This window comes from Melopsittacus undulatus, chromosome 5, assembly GCF_012275295.1.
Source record: "Melopsittacus undulatus isolate bMelUnd1 chromosome 5, bMelUnd1.mat.Z, whole genome shotgun sequence".
Classification (NCBI taxonomy): Eukaryota; Metazoa; Chordata; class Aves; order Psittaciformes; family Psittaculidae; genus Melopsittacus; species Melopsittacus undulatus.
The window spans coordinates 65,219,317-65,245,341 of record NC_047531.1 but is presented as its reverse complement, the minus strand read 5'-3'; positions in this window follow the sequence as shown (position 1 = coordinate 65,245,341).

Below are 26,025 nucleotides of genomic sequence, written 5' to 3'. Positions count from 1 at the left end.
ACCAGCAGAGCCTGGCAGTGCTCCAAATTCTTCGACATGGAGGAGACAAGCATTTCCAGCCCTTCACTGACAAAGCCAACTCCACCCTTGCCCTTTTATTTATTAGGCAAACATTTTATTTTTCCCAGCAGAAGCGCAGGTCTATGTTTGCACAGCTCTAATGGCTGATCCTTGCCGGGGATGGGCATTCAGGAGGTGACCTAGCCTCTCACCTCCTGGTTTCTGTTTATCCCAGAGCAGAACTGAGGGTTCCTATCAATCAACCTTAAATTTGGGGAAATGATGTGCGGTTCCCACTCGGAAACTCTTAATTAAATAGTTTGTGTAGGCTTGAGAGTGGGTTTGTGTTTACCTATACACAAATTTTGTTTTCCTGCGGGTGGGCAAATTGCAGGGTAAATTAGGGGACAGAAGAATTTCCTCCAGCATAAAAATGTCCCATGCCAACTCTACCAGCCCTGGAGGTAAGGAAAGCAGAAGTGCAGAAATCCTGTGTGGTTTACAGTTCTCCTTTTTCTGATTTGAGCATCTAGTTTCTATATTAACTTACATTCTTTACCTAGGAAGCCTGCTTTCTTTCACCTTTGGAAGGCAAACCACTGAAACTGAGAATGCAATAGTCCTTCTGTATTCACCATGGACGAGAGGGGCCAGGTTTTGCTTAAAGATGCAGTTCATTAAATGGAAGTTGCACTCCCCTTACATCCTTCATGGTTTGTTTCAGTTTTCTTTTTCCCTCAGGGTTTTCCATTGTCTAAACACTTTGGCCATGATTGTCAAATTATAAATACTTTCCTTTAGAAATGATAATCTAGGTATAACAGTTGACTAGCTGCCTGCAGTGGAAGAATATACAGCATGCCGAGTTCTTAGCACTTGTATTTGTCATCTAGAGTATCTTAATTACTAGCATCACGACCAAGACTCATGCTTCTCCTATGGATCTGGGGACAGAAGCAGTGATTGGCAGGAGGCTTTCTGCAGGCCAGCAGGAGGCTGCTTCTTCCCAGCAGGCAGCATTACAGCACAGGCAGAGTCAAGGGTGCTGCCAGTGGTGGTGGGTGTGCATTGCACATCCTTGTTGCTTGAAGGGTTGGCTACTGAGTCTGGGGTGCTCCCCAGGCACCTTGCCATGGGGGATGGCACCTTGCAATGGGAGGAAGTGGCAGGGAAGCCCAGAAGCTTGGCCTTTTCTTCTTTCTCTGCTTCCAGTACCAAAGAACTGCTCCCACCTATTTTTCTAAAGGTGACTTTCATCAGAAAGAAAAAAAAATTCATGGCAGGTTTACAGGTATGTAAACACCTTGTTTTACAAACAGTAATATAAAATCTTGACTTGACGTGACAGCTTTTCTGTAAGGAAAAATATTCCCTGTCTGTAATGAATCTCCTGTCACTAATTCCTGTCTCCAGAAACTAACTACGCTCTTCCAAGAAATGTGTTGCACAAGTGAATTCATAACAAAGTAATCATGGAGAAAGCAGGTTCCTATAGCAAAGCTGTTATAAAGCATCACAGACATGGTTATTTTAATCTCTCGAAGTGTCTCTCTCAGTACTTCCCTTCCTTCAAGCAATTTGGACTGGAATGACAGCAGCAATAATTGAGGGATGACTCACTGGCTGTATTGCAGGTGAGACACCATTGCAGAGGGAAGGCCAAGAAACAAACCTTAAAAATTGACTTGTTGTTATACTGATTTACCTCTCTCCCTGGCAGTCTTCATGACTGCACCGCAAGTGTCACTGACTTGGGGCTTATCATCATTATTGCTCGGTTTTTAAGTTTCCAGTTCACCTTCAGGAAACAATTCCCAACTGACTCCTGTCACACAAGCTCTTGGGTTTTGAGCTCATGCTTGAAGACCAAGTCAAATAAACACATTTTTTGAGTGTGTTTTACAAAGTTGTTACTTGTAATATTTTACAGAATGTTAACTAATAATTTAGACTAGGCCATTTGGGGATCTCTCTTTCTCTACAAAAATCAGCCATCACAAATTTAACACTGCATTGAAGAAAGAAAAAGTTTTTATTTAGGCACTCTTAACAACAACTATGATTGTGTTATGTGTTATGATACTCAGTATGCACCTGTGTCATTGTGTTTACATTACACTGTTCACCAATCCCATTCTTACAGCCAGATACATAGAGACCATAGAATGGTCTCTATGCCATGAATGGCATCTGAATACAGAAATAGGCAAGTGAAAATTTAGCAGCTGAAATCCAGATGTGATATGAGTTTGAGCCAGCAGAAGGGAGGCAATGAACCACTCTGAATCCTTGAAATTGCTGTTGAGATCAGGATCCAGCTTTAGATTAAAATGGGGTTTAGAAGAGGAAGAGAATGAAACTGCGATTAGAGACTAAATCAGGGTTTTCAAGTTTTGTACTTTGCAATCTTATCACTGGCAGAGGGAGTGACCAATTTTGAGGTCTGAAAGCCTTGGTGTGAGCTAAAGGGAGAAAACAAGGGAGGCGAAGACACAAGAGGATGAGGAAAGTAACAGGGTGAGCAGGGCAGAGGAACTGCCTTTGCAGTTGCTACTTGGGTTTGGATGATCAGAGCAAGTTCTGAAGTCCTGGCAAAAGCAATTTGGCTGTCCACAACAGTCAAGCTGCTACTTTTGCTGCATGCTGAGGCAGGAAAAGAGGCTGGAGGGAGCCAGGGTCCTGCCTTCCCTGCTGGAACATGCCTGAAGATGATCCTGGGGATGCAGGACAGGCATGGGGCCACTCAGGCAGCCTGACCTGAAAACTAGGCACACGTCACTGCCCTGAATTATTTGTTTGAATTTATGAAGCAGTCTCATAACTAGATCAGAAAGGAAGACCATCTGGTTTTTCTACTATTCATCCCTATGCAGGAAGTTAGCATTGTTCATTTTTTTATCTTGGAAAATACTTGAACTTCATACTTCTCCCAGGCTGGGAATCTGGAAAGGAAATTTTAACTTATAAAAGAGGTGCAGGGGGCAGGGAGCTGCATGTACCTGGCACTTTTAAGGATACACTCATCAGCTTTGGGGTTGGGGCCCAGGAGGCAGCTAATGAATGGTAATATGATCTATCATCTTTTGTGTGAGGTGAAGGAGTTTTAGAGCTGGGCAGAGAGAAGGGAAGGCTGAGCCAGCCAGGAGCATGCACTGACTAGCACTAAGGCAGAGAAAACAGCTCTTGGAACCACCTTCATAAATTTTCTTTTCCTTGAAGCATCAGACAGAAAAAAGGAGAGGGAAAGGGAGGGAGACAGATGGAAGTGTGAACGGAACTGTAAAACCTTGCAAAAGCAGGGATAGGCAATCATTTCACATTCTGGCACAGATGCCTTCCGCAACAGCTGGAGAGCCTCACTTTTAAGAGCTTCAAGCAATCCTCCACTGCCACCTCTCCCAGAGCTGGCCCATGTCTCAGGGTTGACCTTGGAGAGCTCTGCATGAAGAAACAAATAGATCACTGAAGCCGGAGGACTCAGCAAGCACAGCAAGCAAGCAGGGACATGCGGAGGAGCAGGGGGGGGAACGACCAGGAATCCCCCAGCAATAAAGCATCTCTGAGCAGCCTAGCTGGCCACGAGGCTCCTTGTCCTGACAAGAACAAGTGAGGAGCCCCCATGGGCTTGTAACAAGCCCAGCCCCACACACAACCATAGAATCATAGACTCTTAGAATAGTTAGGGTTGGAAACAACCTTAAGATCATCAAGTTCCAGCCCCCCTGCCACGGCGAGGGTCACCTCACAGTCACTAAACCATGTCACCCAAGGCTCTGTCCAACCTGACCTTGAGCACTGCCAGGGATGGAGCATTCACAACTTCCCTGGGCAACCCGTTCCAGTGACTCACCACCCTCACAGTATAGAACTTTCTCCTTACATCCAATCTAAACTTCCCCTATGTAAGTTTCACCTGTGAGCCATCACCATCCTGGGGATGCAGGGATGCATCACCATCACCAGGGCCATGCGTGTTTGCAGCAGCTGTAATGGACCCTGAGAAACGGCTCCTTTCTAATGCTCCAGTATGGAAAACTGCAAATCGCAGCCCCTGTGCAAAAGAGACTTTTGACTTTTATGCTGTCCTCTGACACTTTCTTTTTAACATTGCATTTTTGTGGTGAGGAAATATTTCTTAGTATTAGGAAAACATAGATGGGAAGAAAGATTAATAGAAACACATAATTAATCATCAGGTATTTCCTTTTCAGTTGCAAGTACTTTAAACAATAATGAAATACATGCAAAAATTCCTTCTTTTCAACCTGTAGTCATAATGACTGGACCATTAACTGTTTCCTTATCCATCACCATGATAACATGCAGCAAATTATATGGCAGCTCCCAGACAAAAAATTTGAAGACAGGTTGCTGTGGCCATCTCTGTTTCACAAAAGTGTGCTGAGCAGAGGGACAAAGTGATTACCTCAGGATCATGAAGAAGGCCTGATCCAAGCTACTGTCAAGCAGTGAAATGATTTGCCTTGATTTCATCTGGGGATTTGGAGAAAACCCTGAGTGGGAGTGCAAAGAAGTAAAAACATATCTGCTGATGCCCTCAACATTTGTCTCCTAGATTAAATCATTATTTTCTTCTACTTGGGAGAAGGAAAATGACAGTGGGAGGCACAGTCACCAAGGCAAAGAATAGGACTGGCTAAAGCATATGAAAGTGTTAAAGTGCTTTATAATGGTTCTAAGAAGTGCTCAGTGAAAATACTTTGTGTCTAATAAATGTATGACTAAGAACACAATAATATTCACAGACCCATAACTCTTTCCAGCAAAGGCTTTGAATGCAAAACAGGTCTGATGGCTCCCAGACAGAGAAAAGCAATTGGTTGTTATTGCAATCACCATGGAAACTTCTCAGCTCTCTTTACTGTCATTCCAGACATTCAAATGAGTGTCATTCTAGACAGTAAAGTGGGGGAGCAGAATACAGCTTTGCTGATACTACAGCAAAAACTTTTCTGCTGGCTTTCACAGCCTTCCAAAGCAGTCTGTTTCTTTATTTTCTACACTGACTCAGGTCAGTTGCTTTTAAGAAATCACAAAGGACACTGTAATGAGAATTGTCACTGAAAGATGAAGACATCTTGCTAGCTAGGCTTTGTAGAAAACCCCAACCTTAACATTTTAATGTTAAAAATTTACAGGAATGGAATTGTGGCTGAGTTTCCTACCAGGTTTCCTAATAGGATAAGACATAAGCCTAGTTTCTGGCTGCAAAAGTCACAGTGTAATGCAACTGTACCACATTCCAGATGCCAGGGACTTGGGGTCACCACGGAGAACACAGCAATAGGGTTACTATTACTGAAGTGACTTCTGGCCCTTGTTCTCATATGGGGGACTTCAACCACCCTGACATCTGTTGGAGCGACGGTATGGCCAAGCACAAGCAATCCAGGAGGTTTCTTGATTGTGTGGAAGCAATAGAGAAGCTGACAAGGAGAGGTGCCCTGCTTGACCTCATGCTCACTAACAGGGAAGGGCTGATTGGGAATGTGATGCTCCAGGGAAGTCTTGGATGCAGTGATCACGAGATGGTTGGATTCGTGGTCCTCAGGACAGTGAGAAGGGCATGCAGCAAGCTCACTGCCCTGGACTTCAAGAGAGCAGACTTTGGCCTATTCAGGAACTTGCTTAGCAAGGTTCCATGGGCTATAGCCCTAGAGGGCAGGGGGGCCCAAGACTCTTGGTTAATATTCACAGAATCCCGTTAATATTCACAGAATCACAGAATATTCAAGGATGACCTGCTACAAGCTCAGAAGTGTTACATCCCGACTAGAAGGAAGTGCAGCAGGAGGGCCAGGAGACCTCCTTGGATGGATAAGGAGCTGCTGAGAAAAAATCACAGGAAAAAAGAGGCTTATAAAAGGTGGAAGCAAGGACAGGTGGCCTGGGATAAATACAGGGATGTTGTTCGGGCAGCTAGGAACCAGGTTAAGAAAGTTAAGTCCCAGTTAGAGGTAAACATGGCTAGGGATGTTACAGGAAGGGATTTTATAGGTAGGTAGCAGCTAAAACAGACTAGGGACAATATAGGTCCCCTCCGGAAGCTATAGGGAGAGCTGGCTACACAGGATTTGGAGAAGGCTGAGGTTCCTCTGTGCCTGGCAAAATCTTGGAGCAGATTCTCCTGGAAGGCATGCTAAGGCACATGAAAATCAACAAGGTGGCTGGTGACAGCCAGCATGGCTTCACTAAGGGGAAATCCTGCCTGACCAATTTGGTGGCCTTTTATGATGGTGCTATGGAAATGATGGACAGGGGTGATGCAGTTGATGTTATCTACCTGGACTTGTGCAAAGCGTTCGACACTGTCCCACATGACATCCTTGTCTCTAAATTGGAGAGACATCAATTTGATAGGTGGACCACTTGGTGGATAAAGAACTGGCTGGATGGCCACACACAAAGAATTGTAGTCAACGGCTCAATCTCCAGCTGGAGACCAGTAATGAGAGGTGTCCCTCAGGGATCGGTGTTGGGACTGGTCTTATACAACATCTTTGTTGGTGACACGGACAGTGGGATTGAGTGCACCCTCAGCAAGTTTGCCGATGACACTGTGTGGCTCGATTGATATGCTAGAGGGAAGGAATGCCATCCAGAGGGACCTTGACACACTTGTGAGGTGGGCTGATGCCAACCTCATGAAATTTAACCATGCCAAGTGCAAGGTCCTACACCTGGGTGGGAGCAATCCCAGGCACAGCTACAGGTTGGGCAAAAAGAAAATCCATGGTAGTCCTGCAGAGAAGGACTTGGGGGTGGTAGGCAATGAGAAAATGAACATGAGCCAGCAGTGTGCACTCACAGCCCAGAAAGCCAATTGTATCCTGGGCTGCATCAAAAGGAGCATGACCAGCAGGTCACAGGAGGTGATCCTGCCCCTCTACTCTGCTCTTGTGAGACCTCACTTGGAGTATTGTGTGCAGTTCTGGTGTCCTCAACATAAAAAGGACATGGAACTGTTAGAACAAGTCCAGAGGAGGGCCACGAGGATGATCAGGGGACAGGAGCACCTCCCATATGAAGACAGGTTGAGAAAGTTGGGGCTGTTCAGCCTGGAGAAGGCTGCGTGGAGACCTCATAGTAGCCTTCCAGTATCTGAAGGGGGCCTACAGGGATGCTGGGGAAGGACTACTCATTAGGGACTGTAGTGATAGGACAAGGGGTAATGGGTTAAAACTTAAGCAGAAGAGATTTAGATTGGATATATGGAAGAAATTCTTTACTGTGAGGGTGGTGAGGTTCTGGAATGGGTTGCCCAGTGAGGTTGTGAATGCTCCATCCCTGGCAGTGTTCAAGGCCAGGTTGGATGAAGGCTTGGGTGATATGGTTTAGTGTGAGGTGTCCCTGCCCATGGCAGCTGGGGTTGGAACTAGATGATCTTAAGGTCCTTTCCAGCCCTAAGTATTCTATGGTTCTATGATTCTAGGATTCTTTCACCATTCCTCCAAGAGGAAGCGTTATGCTTCGTTGCCCATTGTGGTTAAACCACGACAGTAGGTAACTCATCGTGTAATTAATAAACACACGTTAAATGTTTTTTAATGGTAAACTTTGGAAGCTACAGATTCTATATACCACCACTGCCACCCCATCCCCTCATCTTCAAGCACGACTTCTGGGAGCTTTAGAAGAAAGAACAGAGATGCACCAAACTGACACTGAGAAGGAATGTGTCTCTTGTTCCTCAGTCAGCAGCATTGACACTAATTTACACTAGGCAAACACAGTAAAAGGAAAAAAAAATATTCCAGGTGCCATCCTAAACCATACTCTATTTTAATCACTGTTTTTTACAGAAAAATCCTATAAGCAGACAGAGCCAAAATGCAGTCTCCACAGCTTTGACCAAGCACAAACAACGAGTGTACCTCTCACTTCCAAGACTTTCTGTGGCCTTTGACAAATATCTTTACTTACTGTTTGAAAATAAGGGATAAGCATTGTACTGGGACCTGTGAAAAGCCATCAAGTTAAATGCCATCCCTATAAACATGAGAAAAAAAATCTGAAAAGTAAACACTGCCTCCATCAGCGGACTCTTACAACACTTCACTGCTATAATTATTGGAATATTATAATCTTTTCCTTAGCAATAGCCTATAACTTGTTTAAGCCATATTAATTTCAAAGAGGTTGACATTGTGATGATTCAGTGGATAATACAGTTGGGTTCTTGTTAAACTACAAGTAAAATATAATCCCATTTTGTTTTGTAAATGACACCTGATTAAGCTTGTTCTACGTCTCATATGTCAGAGGACAGCCACTGTGATGTAAGAGCTGAATTGACTGAGAAAAATGACTGAAAAGAACCACCATAATAATTCATTCTTCTATTTCAGTTTGAAAAGGAAGTGACTATTCCTGTCTTGCATAGACTTGAAGAAAGTGACTTTTCTAAGGTCACCCAACAGTACATAGACTAGAATCCAAGTTGCCAGTATCCTCCCCACTATTCTCCCCATTAGGTTACAGAGGAGACACTTAATTTCAACACTATTATTTCCAGCAATGAACATACACTGTACTTCCTTACTTTAATACAAGTGATTTTTTGTTTGCATGTTTTAACTCTGAACCACCTTGTTCCTCTCCCATCATCACCTACACATTAGAGAACAGGCAGTCTGGTTTGTATCATTGTTCACTTTTCTCTCTTTACACCGAGATTTCACAACACACTTGAAATTAGCAGTTTCTAAGAATCCACAAAACAGTTTATTTCATAGAATCATAGAATCATAGAATACTTAAGGCTGGAAAGAACCTTAAGATCACCTAGTTCCAACCCCCCCTGCCATGGGCAGGGACACCTCACACTAAACCATATCACCCAAGCCTTCATCCAACCTGGCCTTGAACACTGCCAGGGATGGAGCATTCACTACCTCCCTGGGCAACCCATTCCAGTACCTCACCACCCTCACAGTAAAGAATTTCTTCCTTAGATCCAGTCTAAACCTCTGCTGTTTAAGTTTCAACCCATTACCCCTTGTCCTATCACTACAGTCCCTAATGAGTAGTCCCTCCCCAGCATCCCTGTAGCCCCCCTTCAGATACGGGAAGGCTGCTATGAGGTCTCCACGCAGCCTTCTCTTCTCCAGGCTGAACAGCCCCAACTTTCTCAGCCTGTCTTCATATGGGAGGTTCTCCAGTCCCCTGATCATCCTCATGGTCCTCCTCTGGACTTGTTCCAACAGTTCCATGCCCTTTTTATGTTGAGGGCACCATGAGTAGAAGTGGGAAAACTCATGGGTTGAAATAAAAGCAGCTTAATAGGATAAGCAAAGCAAAACTAGGAATTAATTCGCCACTTCCCATAATTAGGCAGGTATTCAGCCATCTCCAGGAAAGCAGGGCTTCATCACACGTCGTGGTTATTTAGGAAGACAAATGCCATCAATTTCCATGTCTCTATCCCCTTCCTTTTGTTTACCCCAGCTTTATACGCCGAGTATGGCGTCATATGGTATGGAGTATCCCTTGGGTCAGTTGGGGTCAGCTATCCTGCTTGTGTCCCCTCCCAGCTTCTTGTGCACCCCTAGCTAGCGGGTGGGTTGAGAAGCAGAAAAGAGCCTAAATCTGTTTAAGCACTGCTCAGCAGCAATTAAAACATCCCTGAATTATCAATACTGCTTCCATCACAAATCCAAAACATAGCCCCATACTAGCTACTCTGAAGATAATTAATTCTATCCCAGGCAAAACCAGCACAGCTTTCTGCATTACCCAGATGATCTGGGCTTTCTTGGCACATGAGAGTGCTGTCTTTATTGCGTATCCTTCAGGGCAGAGACTTAGTGTTTGGCTGGCGAACAAGAACAGAATGTTTTTTTTGTCTATGACTAATGCGATGACTAAGTGCAGGGCTCCAAATGGATCGCAGATCTACTTGGGACATTGTGGGGCAGGATATGAAGAAGGGAACATCTGAAACCAGTCTTAGCCCCAGTGAAAGGGGGGCACAACCATCACCACCAACCCAGCAAGAAAAGGCCTTCGCTGCTAATCAAAGCATTTAAAGGCTCTCATGGAGATCAGAGTCAATTTTGAAGAAATACAAAGGTGGTAGTAAATGACTGTATTTTTAAATAATTTCCTATGTACACTGATGAGTTCTTGAGGCACATATGCATGGTACTGTGGTGATGACCAGACAACACCATGACCCTTAATCTAAACAAGATGAAGAAATAACAACGAAAAAAATCAGTGACTAATGAAACAGGGACTCACAAGGAGGTAGATGATGTTTAGTTTTAATTATTTCTGCTTCTTACTCTTTCTGCCCCCAGACTGTTCATGTAGATGAGCCAGAGATTTTAGATATTAATTCCATTCTGTAGTAGCATACTTGATAACAGTCTTCAGCCTGCTAGTGTTTTGCGTGTCATGTGAGAAAGGTTGTATGAAACACTGAGGGATTTTTAAACTACCTAATGTTCAGCAGTAATAATGATAATAGTAATAATAGAAAATAAATTTTACCTAACTTTGCAATGCTTGTTGCATTGGATTTTTTGCAATGGATGGAAAAAAGACTTCAGTACATTATCACAAGTTCACCATAGAACAGGGGCATCTAAAAACTTATGTAGAGAGAAAAGTCTGAATTCCTTGACTCCTTTATCTCTCCCTCTCTGTTTTTCCCACAGTCTGATCCTGTAAGTTAGGAAACCTATAGGATAAATAGATAACCCCTATATATGGCTGCAGAACCATTTATAGACATAGATCTTCCATAAGCACTTTAAAGAAAAAAATGGTTGTCTAATGTTCCACTGCAGTATTATAGGAAATGCACAGAGGTTCTTGACCTTCTGTTGCTTCCCCATCCCTAGAGATGCAGCTTCTTATCAGTTCCTATTCTTAATAACACTTCTGCTGTCACTATTTTTTCTTTTTAATTTTGTCCTCCTGCTTGATATATTTGACATGCAAGTTCGGTAGTGCTAGGGATTTTGTCAGATACTGTTACCTTCTCTGTGAAAGTATGCATATGGCTCTGTGCTCTGCGTAACCCAGGCTTGTGTAAAGATAAAATACTTTAAAATATGCAGTTAGGTTTTCTTTACCTTGGCCCTATTAAATATAGAAAATAACCACTCATGCTTGTGTTGAAGGAAAGTGTTTATTTACGGGTTAGTGAAGTAAGCTATTCAAAACCACTAACTCCTTCCAAAATACCCGTGCAGAGCTGTCAAAGTTAGTGAGACCTTGAGTTATTTTATCAACAGCAGGCTGTTAATGCTGCCAGTTCGAGGAAAGCATGAGTTTGACACTAAGCCTATTCAGAAATGACATAATATTCTCTTAATCAATTAACACACATCATCATCTCAGGATGTAACCTTCCTTTTCTTGTTCTTTTCAATGTTCTCGCCCTTGCAGCAACAGGTCAGTGTGCCTACGTTAATGAAAGCAAGTATTGTGCAAATAAGAATGGAAAATCACTTGAAGTTTCCTTCCTGCATTTTCCTTTTGATAAAAAAAAAGTAGAGCCGATCCTGTGGGCATTTATTTAGCAAAATGTCCCATTTTCTTCTCTGGTACTTTTATGTGAAACTGTGTTTTGAAAGATCACCTATTGTAATTGCACACAACTCCAATGAAACCAGCTGTTGCACTGGAAAACAAAGTGTCAATAGAAAGAAAAATGTATCATAGCACACTTGCTGAAAAACACATTGTTTTAACAGAATAATTATAAATAATTCCTCCTTTATTTTAAATACTGACTTTTAGGTTTCAGGTGGTATTGCCTCTCTACACTGAAGCTAGTTGTTCAATGTCCTTTGCCACTTATAACATCCAAAATCAACTGTTAGGTGTCTAGCACTACATATGCCAGAAACTAAACAACACAGTTTCTTCAAATACAGAAAATTTCTAATACAAGCATCTCATATAGAACAAAACCTTGAGCTTTGGAAGTGATGGGAATGTGATCTTTTCTTTCTAAACTGAAATGACAAGATTTTATGATCTACTAAGTAGGTAGAAAATAAGACATACACACTCCTAAGAAGGTCTGTAAATTGGAAATCACTCCCATATATGCACTTTATGAACTGCAGAAAAAGTTGCATTGTATGGAAAAGTCCACCCTGTTCCTGATGGGGATGAGATTTGCTCTGCAGGGGACATGAGGTTTGCAGATATTATTTGCACATTAGATGTACACATCTCAGGCATAGAGATGTACACATCTCAGGCTTATGAATCTAGTACTCTTAAGTAATTTTCAATTTGGTACCTACTTTTAGGAGCTGAATTCATATATTGTCATCTGAGAGAGTGACTGCTTTTTCCAAGTGCTGACTGCCATCTGTGGCCCATACCATTTTCAGATGGCTCAGATCAAGCTCTCATGGTGGCACTAAGCCAGTTTTCACTGGAGCTTGAACTAAACATGGAGAAAATAATTAGATGGGTTCATCTAAAAATTACTTACTAATTTTTCACATGAAGTTGAAGCCCTTTCCTGCTTGGGTTTTGAGGCAAAAATACTAATCATCAAGTTAACCCCATATGTAATGCTGTACCCTGGTGGTACTTACGAACTATTCAAAATCAGTGTGTTGGGGATTTCACGTACACATTTATTCTGACAGGATCCAAACTTTTCCTAAGTTTGGCTAAGTGGAGCACACTTGCCTTGAACTGATTTTCAGTTCCCTGTTGAGATTTGGGGCAGTTATTATTGAACATGACAGAATTCACCCAATACTTATTGGCATTGCATACTTGGCACAATATTGTAATGATGCTGCTGTTGTGTTTTTTTTTTTTTCCCCCTATACAAAGCTTTTTAAAGAAAAGCCCGAAGGAATGATGGCTGTGTGAGAATATTATTGATCTGATCATCTAATACAATATATAGCTTTATTGAAATTATACAGCTCATTCCACCTGTTTTGTACACAGTGACCCTTTGGTCAGGTTACACAAAATAGATCAGTACCTAGGATAAACATCAGTTTTTCCTAATAAGTAAGTTCAGTGGTTCAGAATTAATTAAACACAAAGGCAGAAGGCTGGTTTGGTTCTGTGTAGCCATGCAGACTTGTATCTTAGATTGTCTTGATAATAGAAATCCCCAACAAAGGGGTGGGGAGAAGCACAGTATGTGCCATCAGTAGCTTTTGTCAGTGCTTTGAGTGGAAAATTATTCATATCCATGCTGGTACCTATGATATTCTTTGTTAATTTTCCCTTCACTTTAAGCCTCCTTGGAAATATATGCCATATTAATGTGGAAAGGAATGAAATGGATGCTTTCTAAAACTCTAAGGAATATATGCAATATGCAGAGATTATACTGAACTGCAATGCACTGACTTCTGTATCCAAGACTTGTCAGGGAAGCAATAAATTCTCTTATGGGATGTGTCTTAGGTAAAAGTCTGTTTGAGACATCTTTGGGGCATTCCCATCTTATATTCCTTCTGAGAAAAAATCTCTGTTGCAAACCTCTTAAAATTACCAAAATCTGAAGAGATCTCATTCCTAATGTTCATGTGTTTAATGGTCTTTCCTTGTCACTTAATGCATTCCCAAAGAGAAGATTCAATTCATGGCATAGAAATTTGTAAATTGTAGACACACACTCAGATTTTACCAGTGCTGTTGAATTTTTAATGTATCTGCTGTAAAAAGCACATTGCTGCCACAGGAAACACAGTTCCTGTAGTAGATAGTTTTCATTCTCTGAATTCAACCTAATCCAAAGAAATAGGTAGAATAATTTTAAATTATTTATTAGTACCACTAACATGAAATGTATTATTACAGAGCCAAACAGCTTTTGATTACAGCAAAGCAAAGTGTACAGAGTGTCATCCCCTTGCAAGTAGCCTTTACACCAGCAAAATGAGCTTCCCCCAAGTCTATAAAATGTGTAACAGACTTTTGAAACTTAGTAGTGAAGTTGATGGAAGATAGCCAAGACTACCAGTGCAGTGGATCAAGAAAAAGTCTGCAAGTACAGCTTGAGGTCTATGAAACTCATATACCAGTTGGAGAACAAAAAGTAAAGAATTAAACTATGGTGCCAGCTAAATAGGCCCCTTTTTAGCTCATAATGTTAATAGAGCAAGATCAAGGCTCAAATAGATAAAATCTCCTCTTCAGTTTTATCCTAGCCTAGCAAATAACAATGTAGAAAAATTATACTGCCTTGTACCTAGTGGTCTTCTCTAGATGGTAAAAAAATATTCTTTCTACCATTCTTCCCATTTTCCAGTATTTTTCTAGCAAAACATCTCTTTCTTGCTTATTCAACTTGATTTGTCCTATAGCTCATTAACTATGCTGAGGAGTGTTTGCTAAGAATAATGGAGGATCACTGGCTGTTTCTTTAGTTCTGTATTGCCATAGGAAAACAGCCTGTAATTTTTCTTCCTGTTAATATTTCTTGGGTGTACCTGTTGTGTCCCTGCTTCAGAAGAAGTGGCTACATCCATGAGCACTGCTGGGCTTAAGACCACAGTTGTTTCAACACTCACTGGTGCTTTGACTCCCCAAAGAGTATTCCTTTAGGGGAGAAAATTAAGGTGAAAAACTTAAAGCAATTATTCTGAAGGGAAGCATTAACATTTCACATGCCAAATAGTGTTTAGGAGGGACTCAAAAGAGGTAATAGTGACAGCAACTTGAATGCTCTGCACTATTTCCCTGGATATCCTAGAATGGGTATTTGAATTCTCCCTTCTGCCACTGCTGTTGGTTGTTGCTGAAATCAGCAGTCAGAGAAATGTGAAATATATGGAAGGAAACCAAGCTCAGGTGTCAACCCAGAGAAAAATGGTACAGCCAGGACAGTGTGGGCAACCTGTGCCCATGATGTTCACTCACAGGAGCCCCCCCTTTTCAATTAACAGAGGAATAGTTCAGTTTGCAGAGCAGACTACGAAGGCTGGGAAGGCAGTGTGAGACAGCTTCATTTTTGCAGAGCAGACTGATATATTCCATATGGTGCAGGAGTCGTTTTTTGCTTCATACCTCTTTATCTAGGCAGGTTTGGATAGAGAAACATCGAAAGTGAGGAAACAGAAGGCAGAAGGAAAAGTCAGAAACCACTGTCTAGTTTCTACAGAGGCTGAACACTGTTTGGTTTGGCTTTCAGACGTGGCAATTTAGCAACAGGAAATGTCAGCTCATTAGAGCCATAGTATGGCATCGTCTGATGATAGCAGTCATTCCTGCTGGCAGGGCTCCAGCCGTCACACTCAGTGAGGAAACGGCATGGTCTGATATGAATGTCTTGATTTCATTTTTAAGATGGGACAGTTTAGTGGGCTAGTTGACTTGGCAGGCTGTTAACAGAATTAATTTGATTGCCTTGGCAGTAGTAGGAAGATGCATGAAGGAAACCTTCTGGCTCTGTTGCTAGCATTTAATACCAAATAATCATCATATACTATTGAACTAGTGCTGGATGAAGCATGTGTGAGGGCTTGCAACAACTTTACCAAAAATAGTATGTGCCATTTGAAGCTGGCAAACATGTGTGCTCAAGAGAAAACAAGCTTTTCAGTTAAAGCCAGTCAGAACTTCACCCCACAGGCCTGTTACTTGTCATGTTCCTGGACTAATTTTTCATTCATGCTCCAGTTGTAAAAGTACTGCTTTGTATTATCTGCCACTGAATTATATTAAAAGCCACGACTGTCAGCTGTTGATGGAGACTGTTTCTACTGAAGGATAGATACCTGAATTAAAGATAGCTGGATTTTCTATTAAACTTGTAGTCTTGGCATCCAGCATGTTACTTTGCCTGAAAATGCACAGGGGAAAATATGGCACATAGAATTATGCATTTTATATATGTGAACCTCACATCTTTGTTTTGGAAGAAAGAAAATGCCAGTTGGCGTGTGACTCATTTGTATAAATACCTTTTCTTTAGCTATTTGATGTGATATAAAGGCTGTTCAAGAAGCAGCTGTGTATCTATTAGGGTTTAGCTGATTCTTCAGAGCCAACAGTCTTTCTCAAAGAAAGATCATTTTACCATTTACTAATAGTAAGATGGGAGTGAGCATTTTTCATTCAGAGGGCTGAAAGTTTAAAAGCACGCAGAAGAACCAGTTGCCTCTCCAAATTTAAAACTGAGACTCAGTTTCCATGATTAGGCCAATATTGGCTTCCCATCCAAAACCAACAGAAAATGGAATATTTGTCTTGAAACTGACGCATGACCGATGTGTGAGGAAGAGGTTTTCTGCTAGATTTGAGGTGAGGTGCAATGAAAGGCACCTGATTTTGAGCATCAAAATGGAGATGTTTCAGCAGTCCAGAAAAGCCCATTCCCCTCGCTCCCTTTCTCTTGCTGTCACACGTATTCAAATCCTTTCCCCATTCTGCCATGTTGTAAAATCCCTGGGTCCTCTGCAGAGGCAGCACAAAGTTGGTGCAGCTAGAAAAAGGTCAGGTGTACTTTTTCTCTGGCACAGATATGCTCTAACAGCACCAGACCTTTCTGGTAGCTGAAAAGTGCTTTGGGTTCCTGTTTCTGGCAGGCATGCTTCTTGGCCTGTGTTTTTGTAAAGGCACTGTATGGTCATACTATTGAGACTTCTTAACCTTTCCAGTGAAACACACTTATTTTGCAAAAGCCAGATTTTAATTCTTCATGCATGAATTATGGTTTGACAAAGAAAATGAATATTTTTGTCGGAAACACTGAACCACTGTAGTTATTTTCATTTGGCAATATTCAAGAGTGAGTTACTTCAGCAGCTGCAGCATTATCATTACTACTTGTCTTCAATTTTCTTTGCTCCTTATCACTATGAATTGAAGAACATCTGGTGGAATGGGGTTCTGCTTTTTCCTTGGGCCATTCTGCAGCTTGCTAGCTTTTGAAAAATCCCATTTTTTACCACTCTTTGGATTTTCAAAACCTGAAGAAGTAATGAGAAAGTACACAGCGGGAAAAGGAAGAAGATGGTACAAGCCTACTAGGTTTTCTGCTACAGAAAGTTAAACTATTGATACTTCTTTTCCAAAAATGGTCCATAAAGAGTTAAATATAAAACAGAAAACACTATGGCAAAGGCCATTTTTGCACTTAAAACAATAAAAACATTGATCCCCTATAGAACCTATTAATAGCTTAATTAAAAGTATATCAAATTCAAAACTCTGGAAGTTAGATTTCAAAATTTATCTTATCCACGAAAAACAGAAAGGAATTGATCTGGAATCATAAGCAAGTATAAAACTGATATTTAAATTTCATTGTTATTCATTTCTGATGCTGGTTGGATCTTTTTTTTTGGTTGGCTTTTTAATAATTCATTCTACCATTCTGACCTTTTATGATGTCCACTGAACCTTAACAGTTCCTGTTTATATATATACACACACACAGATACATAACATATTTTAGTGTTATATACACTTGCATTTCTTCCAACAGACTAAAGTGTGTGCAAATGTAGGTATACACATCTGCATGCACACGGGAGCACGAAAAACTCAGGAATTACTAATGGAAAAAAATTGCTAAGTTAGTATTTTAATGGCAAATTCTGGAGAGTAAATAGATAGTTTATACAGACAAATCCACTCTCCTGGGACAGCAGAGAAGACAGTTCTTTATCCAAGCATCCCCAGGACCAATTTATGGCTGCTACAGCCCACTAACAGGTGGTTTGTCTGCATGAGATCATACAGCAGTGGCATCCAAAATTTTTCTGGTTCCTCACAGTAAATCAAAGTGATCCGCTTTTATAATTCACTACATGATTGAAGAAACAGTAGTGTGACAAGCACTCTGCAGCTTTGCTTGCGTGCTCTTTCTTCTGTACACCTGTGAGGGTAAATAGGAAGGGGAAATTAACTGAAAAGGAGTATGAGATACACTGATTGTAGCCTGCGTGTGTCTTGCCAGCCATCCAGCAGCCACCACACAGCTTTGATGGCTGCACCCTTGGATGAAGAGGGGAGAGTTTCTCGTTGGTGGAAAAGAAATTAAAAGGGAAAAATGTGATCTCTCCACCAGAAGTTTATCACACTGGCTCTGCACAGGCAGCACTGTGAGAGAATGGGACCATGACCTGATCAAACAGCTGTGACCCTGAATGCCTCGGTGGGGAAAGAAAGGAGGAATAACAGCTCCAGCAGCTGGAGCAAAAGGGAGGGAGGGAGCACAAAAGCTGCTGTCAACTGCTCTGTGTGGCTGGGCACAGTTCCCCACCATGAGTTCAAAAAGGGCACCGAAGCCTGTCCCAGAGCTCAGCTAGCAGGGCAGTGAGCTGTAGCTTGTGCAGTCCTTATCCCAATAGCTTTGGCTAGGATATCTTTGGGTGATACAAAGAGTAAGGATGGATGAGAAGATGGCTGTTAGGAAACAGCGTGTAACCTGTGAGGAAGGTCAACCAGGGGAGAACTCTGATGAGAAAAACCATCGCAGACAGGGAGGAGGAAAGAGTAAAAACTTGAAAATCATCTCCTTTTTCAGCTTAATGGTAACACCATGAGGGTAACTGTGCACCAATAACTGCAGTGAATAATGCAGGTCCTTTGATTCTGCTTAAAGAACTTCAGATCTAATATAAAATTTATACATTCTATCTGTTAATAACCAGTGGTTTAGTTCCCAATGAAATTTCACAGATAAACGTTTTATTCTGAATATCCTCTGTAGGTGGAACTTGAATCTCTTAGGAGGTACCTTAAAAACATAAATTCCCTGAGTTCAGAACATAATGAGCCTGCTGAAACAATAGTGACAATATTAACCACAAGTTTCTGGTAAGATGACTTGGAAGTAAATTACATTCAGTTTCAGAGCCTGCACCTGGCCTTGGCGATGCCTGGCATGCCTTTGTGTGGATTTGCATTCATATTTTCCTAGGTTTCTTCATGCCTGCTTTCTCACACTCTCATGAAAACCCCACACAACTAGGGGGGCTGGATGACTAATTGGTGTTATAAAGGAAACAGTGACAGTGAGTAAAGTTCTCAGGAGCACAAATGGAAGAAAAAACAAAACCCACAAAACTGGGGTTTGAGGAAGAATTATCTGAGCTGTAGTAATCAAAGAAATTGCAGTTAAATGCAAAGGGGTGGAAATATTCATAAAAATACAACTGTTGTTTAGTGTGAGGTGTCCCTGCCCATGGCAGGGGGGTTGGAACTAGATGATCTTAAGGTCCCTTCCAGCCCTAACTATTCTATGATTCTATGATTTCTGTTTCATCTGTTGGCTACAATATAGCTTCACATCTTTGAACATGTTTCAGAGGTGCATTGGATGTAGTGAGACAGCTGTAGTGCATGGAGTATCACTAGCTGTTAATGCCCATGCTCTAATTAGCTTAAAATGGTATAGACTGGGAGTATGTGTAATTGTATCCTTATTAACATGTTAAGTTTGATAGGAATTACTGGGCTTGCTTAATGTTCAACAAGTTAATTTGATGTAACTCAACAATTTAATTTGATGTAACTGAATTAATACCTTTCCCAATGTAATGGAAAGTTAAACATACATCAAATACAGAAATAAGGCTAGATTGGTTTTATTGGCTGATGTGCCTTGAGTTGCTTTGAAAGGAAATGAGAGCAGGAAAGTAGTTGCCAAGTATGGCTTTAGCCATGTTTGCGGCCAGAAAAGCTATATCTTACCACTGAGCCCCCTGACTCAGTGCTCTGAAACCCTCAGTGATGCAGAGGGTTACCTGAATGTATACATATCATCCCCCTCTTTCACTCATTGAGAGAATCCAGAGTTTTATGGAAGGGAGAATATGATGCTGGGGGAAACACAGTGCCAGCTAGGAGTAGCACAAGTTTTTTGGAAAGTCCACATGCAATTGGAAGTAGCACATTTTTACTCTTTGGTGTTCTTACAGAGAACTTGATGTACTCTAACCTGAGCTCTGGCAATTGTCAGTGTGAAAAGAAAAGGGATGCACCGTTCCATGAATGTTTTTTCAAATGTATCCAGAAGGTGACAGTACTGCAGGGAGTGTATTTGCCAGGGAAATACAGATCTTTCACTATGGCCATGATTGCTCAGCTGTATACCCTTGCGTTCAGTCTGGAAGAAACTTCTCGGGTTGGTTATAGCCTGTTTTTCTTTTGGAGATTGAAGGTGTACATAGAAAAGCAGTGAATGCCCCAACCTTGTGTAACTGTAATCACTGCATGTGACTTTGCTAGCAAAAGTATTTGCTCTTGTAGTCATACTTGCAGAGTCCTCCCAGGGTCTGAGAAGGCAGCATATGTTATAATGTTCACAACAATAATGACAACAACATTTTGCATTTGAAAGAGATATATTTGTTTTGTAGGTGATGCACCTTATGAACAGGCTCTTCACTTCTGCAGTTATCATGGCTTAAAAATGACAAGAGCAGAAAGCCTTATTAAAGTTTCTTTGTATACACAGGAAAAGCAGCCATGATTATGAATATCCTTGGAAACAATATTTATAGACTAATAAGCTTTTTTTTCATGGTAACTCGTTTGGCTATTCTCTGGTCATACACTGCAGCATTGTGTCTTTGTAATTGCGGGTAGATACATGACAAGCTTTCCTGATGGAGCGTTAAGACACCTTTCCTTAAACTTTCCTGGTTGTGCTGTTCTAGGATCCACATAAAAGCCAGAATTCATCCTTGTAGCCAAATTTATTTTCCTGAGCCTCACAAGCAACCTGGCTGACAGGTGAGAAGATTGGTGCAAGCAGACTTGAAATGTATTTAGAGGTCTAAGATTTTTGTTAACAGAGGCCCCAGGATGGGAGGGCTTTGAACGTGGTTCACCTCTCTGATGCTAAACTGCAGTCCTTAATGACCTGAGTATAATAATTATTATTGGTTTATTGTTGTTGCTGTTACTGCTATTGCTATTCCAAAGAGCTATAATAATAATAATAATAGTTTTCAGCTAATCTTTGTGTTTCATTTGTTTTGCTGGCTGGAGGGGGCGCACAGACAGGGGGACAGGCACAGCAGTGGGGGTTTTCTGGCATACACCTTTATTTCCAGATCAGCAGCTTTCTTTTGACCTGCTCTAAACTCTGGCCTATTCAGAGGAATAATGCCTGCAGGGGAGATACCTCCAGTATATCTCTTAGTCCCTTTGTGATGGTGCTTCCAGATCACCTTTTTTTTTCTTTCTTTCTAGTGTAGAAGCACAGCCAAGAGATTTGTGTGACAGGGTTCATGAAATCCCAGCTGTGCCATACACGTCTGCGTCTCAAAAAGTCAGGACAGTTTCCAAGGTGGGTAGCACGAGATCTTTCCAAGAGACTGATGTCATCTGCTACAGAAATGTAGCATCACCCTTCTCACAAGATGCTTAAAAACTGCTAGGACTCATAGTGTCTCAGAACATGGGGGTATTGAATGGGGAGGGAATGGTGCTTGTCAATGGCCTTTTCCACATGGAGGCCCTAAAAGTTTTCTACAAGGCACACATATTGCTGGCATCAGGAGGTGTTGCAAAGGTGCTGTCACGGGAGTGGGATTCACATTTCTGGTTGCCACATGGCTTTGCCATGTTTCACCCAAAATAGGGCCGACCTGAATGTAACTTCTAGAAGTCTCTTTTAAGGCCTTTAACTGGTTTGTGAGGACAAGTAATTGAAGGCATTGCCACGTTAGCTCCCTCAGGAGAAAGGGGCTGACCCTATAGTGACATGTGGGGAGATAACAAGGCTTCTTCCTCCTTTAAGATAAAAAAAAAATGCCCGAAAGAGAAATTTGCATCCAGAGGCAATGCTGTATTTTTCTAAGGTTGACTTTTTCTCTGAGTATAACATGAACTGCAAAGGCCCACCTAGCGAAATCAAAAAACACCAGGAAATCTGTCATGGGGCTCCACATGAGCAGACCTTCCTGCTCCTTCCTGCAATAGCCCTGGTGAGGGGAAGCTGATGCCATCGATAGAAGAGCAAATCCAGCCAGAAAATCCTGCCTAGAGGCCAGGGCACTGTAAAGATCTCAGGCTGACCCTAAGGGAGCTGTATTACCATTGCCAGTCAATATGTCTATGTTTTGTTGACACTTTTCAGCCATGGTATTTTAATGACAAATCTAAGCTGGTTTTATATACAAGGCTTCAAGTTGAACAATTCCTTTTTTTTCCCCTCACTGATTTTGTTTCAAAAAATAAGAAAACAAATTTTCAAGCTGCATCTATTAAGGATTTTCTCCACAAAGAAAAGATCATGTTGCAAACCACCAAAGAAATACAGAGTATTTGATCTGATTATGTTCTGAACATTGTCATTAAGACCTGTATGGTTTCCAGCTGTTGCAGTCTAATACTGCTGTAGTATTATAGTTTCACAGTTGTGAGTTTGCTAGACAGGTTTCAAGCTGATGATTATGTGAGAGCTCTGCGCTCAGACCATTGTCATATGCACTGGTCTCAAAGGCTGGATGGGCTGTTGATATACTGTATCAACACACAAAATAAACCAGGATACTTCCCCAACACAAACAGGACACTTTTTGTTTTTTATCCCTAAGAAAGGCACATTAGCAGATTTTGAGTTGAAGTGAAATCATTGCATTTGTTGGATTATTTTGTGAAGAGAATAATCAGGGAGTCCAGAAAGCCAGTCTTTGTTATTCAATAAACTATTTATAAACCATTCCATAACCTGAGGGTAGTTACCACCTCTTTTCCTGCAATTCCCCATATAAACTGAAAAAAAAAACCAGAAAAACCCAATATCCTTCCTCACCCCTTGCTTTTGCTGAGTGTTTTAAAAAATATCCAGGTGAAAGTTGGTGGGCAAGTAACAACTATTATGCATTAGAAAACATTTCTGTTGTTGCTGGTTTGCAGAAAGCTGCAAGAGGAAAGCAACAATTTGACACCATCGCTTTGAAGCGAGGGATAGAAGCAATGCTGCTTGAACTAAAAAGGGATCTGTTTTATTTTGTTAATTGCAGTCCTTTTGAAAAATGATACTTAGCCTGCCAGTGAAGTGCTAATTAATGTTAGGATGTGGTACACCATATAATAAAGGCTGCTGTTGAGGAATGTGAATGAAGAATAAATTGTTTCGGAGGTGTTGATGGCTAAACAAGATTGCTGTAGAAGTGGGTGGCGTGTAAGCTTGACTTTGCATTTTTGCAAGCTGTTGCCTTGCTCTTTATGTTCATTAGTTCATTTTCCATGGTGTGAAACTGAGAAAGAGAACAATCCTTCCATTTTAGCCACCACTGGCATTCCCATTCTGAGTCTGAGGTTTTTAGATGCAGCAATTTTTGGGATGGAGAGGCGCTCCAAGTAGCATCGTTGAAAAATTGTTATGTAACAAACCATAATCAGTTTAAAAAGGTAGTTAAGATTCTGTTTCTCACAATGTAATTTTATCTGATACTTTGCCTGTTTGTCTGATTGTACAGCTTTGGCCCCACATTGATGAAAACCTTTACACTCAGTCTAGAATTGTCAGCATTTTGAGGTTATGGCTTTAACCTCTTCAGCTTTACTGTCATTCACTGCTGTTCAGACAGAAACATGACGTATAATATACCATTCAGGGAGAAAATTTTCCTTTCTGTCTGCTCCCTCATTATTTAGTGAAGTTTTCCTGGTCTATTACAGTGGCTTCTGGCTTCGCATTTTTGAGATTTCCCATGCAGACACATGGAGGAGCACTTTGCTGCTGTATATTGATGATAGTGTGTGTCACTTTGTGACAGAAGCCCATCCCTGGCTCCCCTATCCTCTCCCCCTCCCCAGTTGTCTTCTACTGCCATGCTTGATTTCTCCAGTGCTGGCAGTGGGAGCCCCAGGAAGGCACAAGAGCAACAAGCTATATTTCAGAGTATACAATTGATTACTTTAAGTAAGTGCCCTATCCCTGGCAGTGTTCAAGGCCAGGTTGGATAGGGCTTGGAACAACCTGGGCTAGAAGAAGCTGTCCCTGCCTGTGGCAGGATGTTGGAACTACATTGTCTTTAAGGTCCTTTCCAACCCAAACTGTTTTATGATTCTACATGATTTTCTTGCCACAGTGCTCCCAAACCCTTTTGGCTTGGGTAGCTGGAGACTTGTTCTGGTCCATTGATGGATGGCTTCCTTTGCTCATGGCTCTCCCTGGATGGCTTCAGCTGAGCACAGGAGCTATCTCACCATCAACTTCAGGTACCCACCAACCATTCCAGTACATCCAGTCAAATGTAAAAACACACTGCTGATGTACTAAGTACTGATGATCTTGGAATAATAAGCACCCCATGTTCCCAAATTATGCTGTATTTGATGCGACCATCTAAACAACGGGGAAAGCGTAATCCTCATAGGTGGACTTAGTGAACTTAAGGCAGAGGAACTAGGCTGACTCTGACTTAGTTGCAGATAAGCTCAGCCATATTGTCCTGGGGAATTCAGTCCTCAGTGAGGCTTTTATCTCCTTTTTCTTTTCCAAGAGGATGAGCTCTGAGAACGTGTCCTTCTAGCCACATAAGAAAAATTTGCAGGCTGTCTGAGTTTAAAATCAGGCTTTTCAGCAGCTATGTTCTATTCAGCTGTTGTAAAGACAAACCTGCAACAAATTGTGAGAACAGTGAGCAGTACTGAGTATTTCATGAACCCTTCCCAATGGATGAGTTCAGACTCAAGTTGTGTTCACTTCGTTAGAAAGTAGGCAAATCTGAGTATGAGCGATGAAGAAGGAATATCCTCTCTGCTAGAAGAAAAATAGGAGGAAGATATATTGAAATAGCTGGGAGTATTTACACTCATTATTCAAAGTCAGAGGAAGGAGCTGAAGGTCAAAGGAAAGACAATCAAGGGTGTGTGTGCAGACAACTTTTGGTTGTCAGCTGTCCAATGTTAGTGTCACTGTGCTATCAGCAGTCCTTCATTTCATTAATAAGTGTCCAGTGGAGCACAGCTGGGTTGAGGGACAGTTCCATACCTCAGAAATCAGCAACGCTTTTCCAGCTGTGGTTGCTGGGGTAGGCACAGCAGCTTCTGTGCAGGTGCCTTACGGTCATCAGCTGTTGTGGTGGCACTCTGTGTGGAACATCTGGCTGTGAATACGGAGCTCACCAGTCTGACACCTTCCAGAGCTTTGTGAGTAGAGTATGTGGTGGTCACATGTTTTGCCAGCACACTGGAGATGCTTTTCCTGCCAGTGTGATATAGCAGCAGCTGAGGAAAAGGGGAGAGGATTGACTGAACCTCTTGTGAGAAGAATATTTCACCTAGAAAATGCGTTTTTGAAAAATGCAATTGTATTGTGACCAAAATGCTTACTCTCATGGAACAACGCGGTTTCTTCCTTGGAAGGAGGAAAAGGAAGAGTATAATTTTGACATACAGAGGTGTTCTGTAGTGGGTTGCATCTTCCAAAGGTTGCTTTTTTCCTTTCTAAGAATATTTTGGAATTTTTGTGCTTTTGCATTTTTAACTCCCTGATCAAAAGGGAGAGCAACTCTGCAATAGTATGTAAAAAAAAAATCATGCTTGATAACAATTCTGTTTACCAATTTCTCTGTATCATTATATAATTTTTCTATAACCCTGCTGGCTTTAAGTTCCATAGGTTAATAAGTTTTGCAGCGGCACCGTTTATATGGCATGGTGATATGCTTTTCGGCAGTCCCAGTATTCTAGGGTTGCATTATATTTCATGTGGAAAAGCAGAACTTTTCCAGATGTGCAATTACAAAATGTTGCGATTTTTGATCTTTACACTGATACAGCCAAAACAAGGTTTTATTGATTGTAAACAAATGTGACCCCACTTTCTCAGCATTGAGAAGAGTATGGAACTCTGTTCTCCTTTTTTTTTCAGTCTTCAAGGATCATTGGCTATTTTAGAAAATGGTAATATGTGAACAAGAGTCTTAAAAAGAGAACTTGGGTAAGATCTCCTTTTGTTTCCAAAGTCTATCTCCACTTCCCACACACATTCAGCTTGCTTCTGGATATGTATTTAAGGCAGAGAGAGCTCCAGGCTGTTTGTGCAATGAGACTGGCAGGAGGCAATCTTTCTTTCAGTTGCACAGT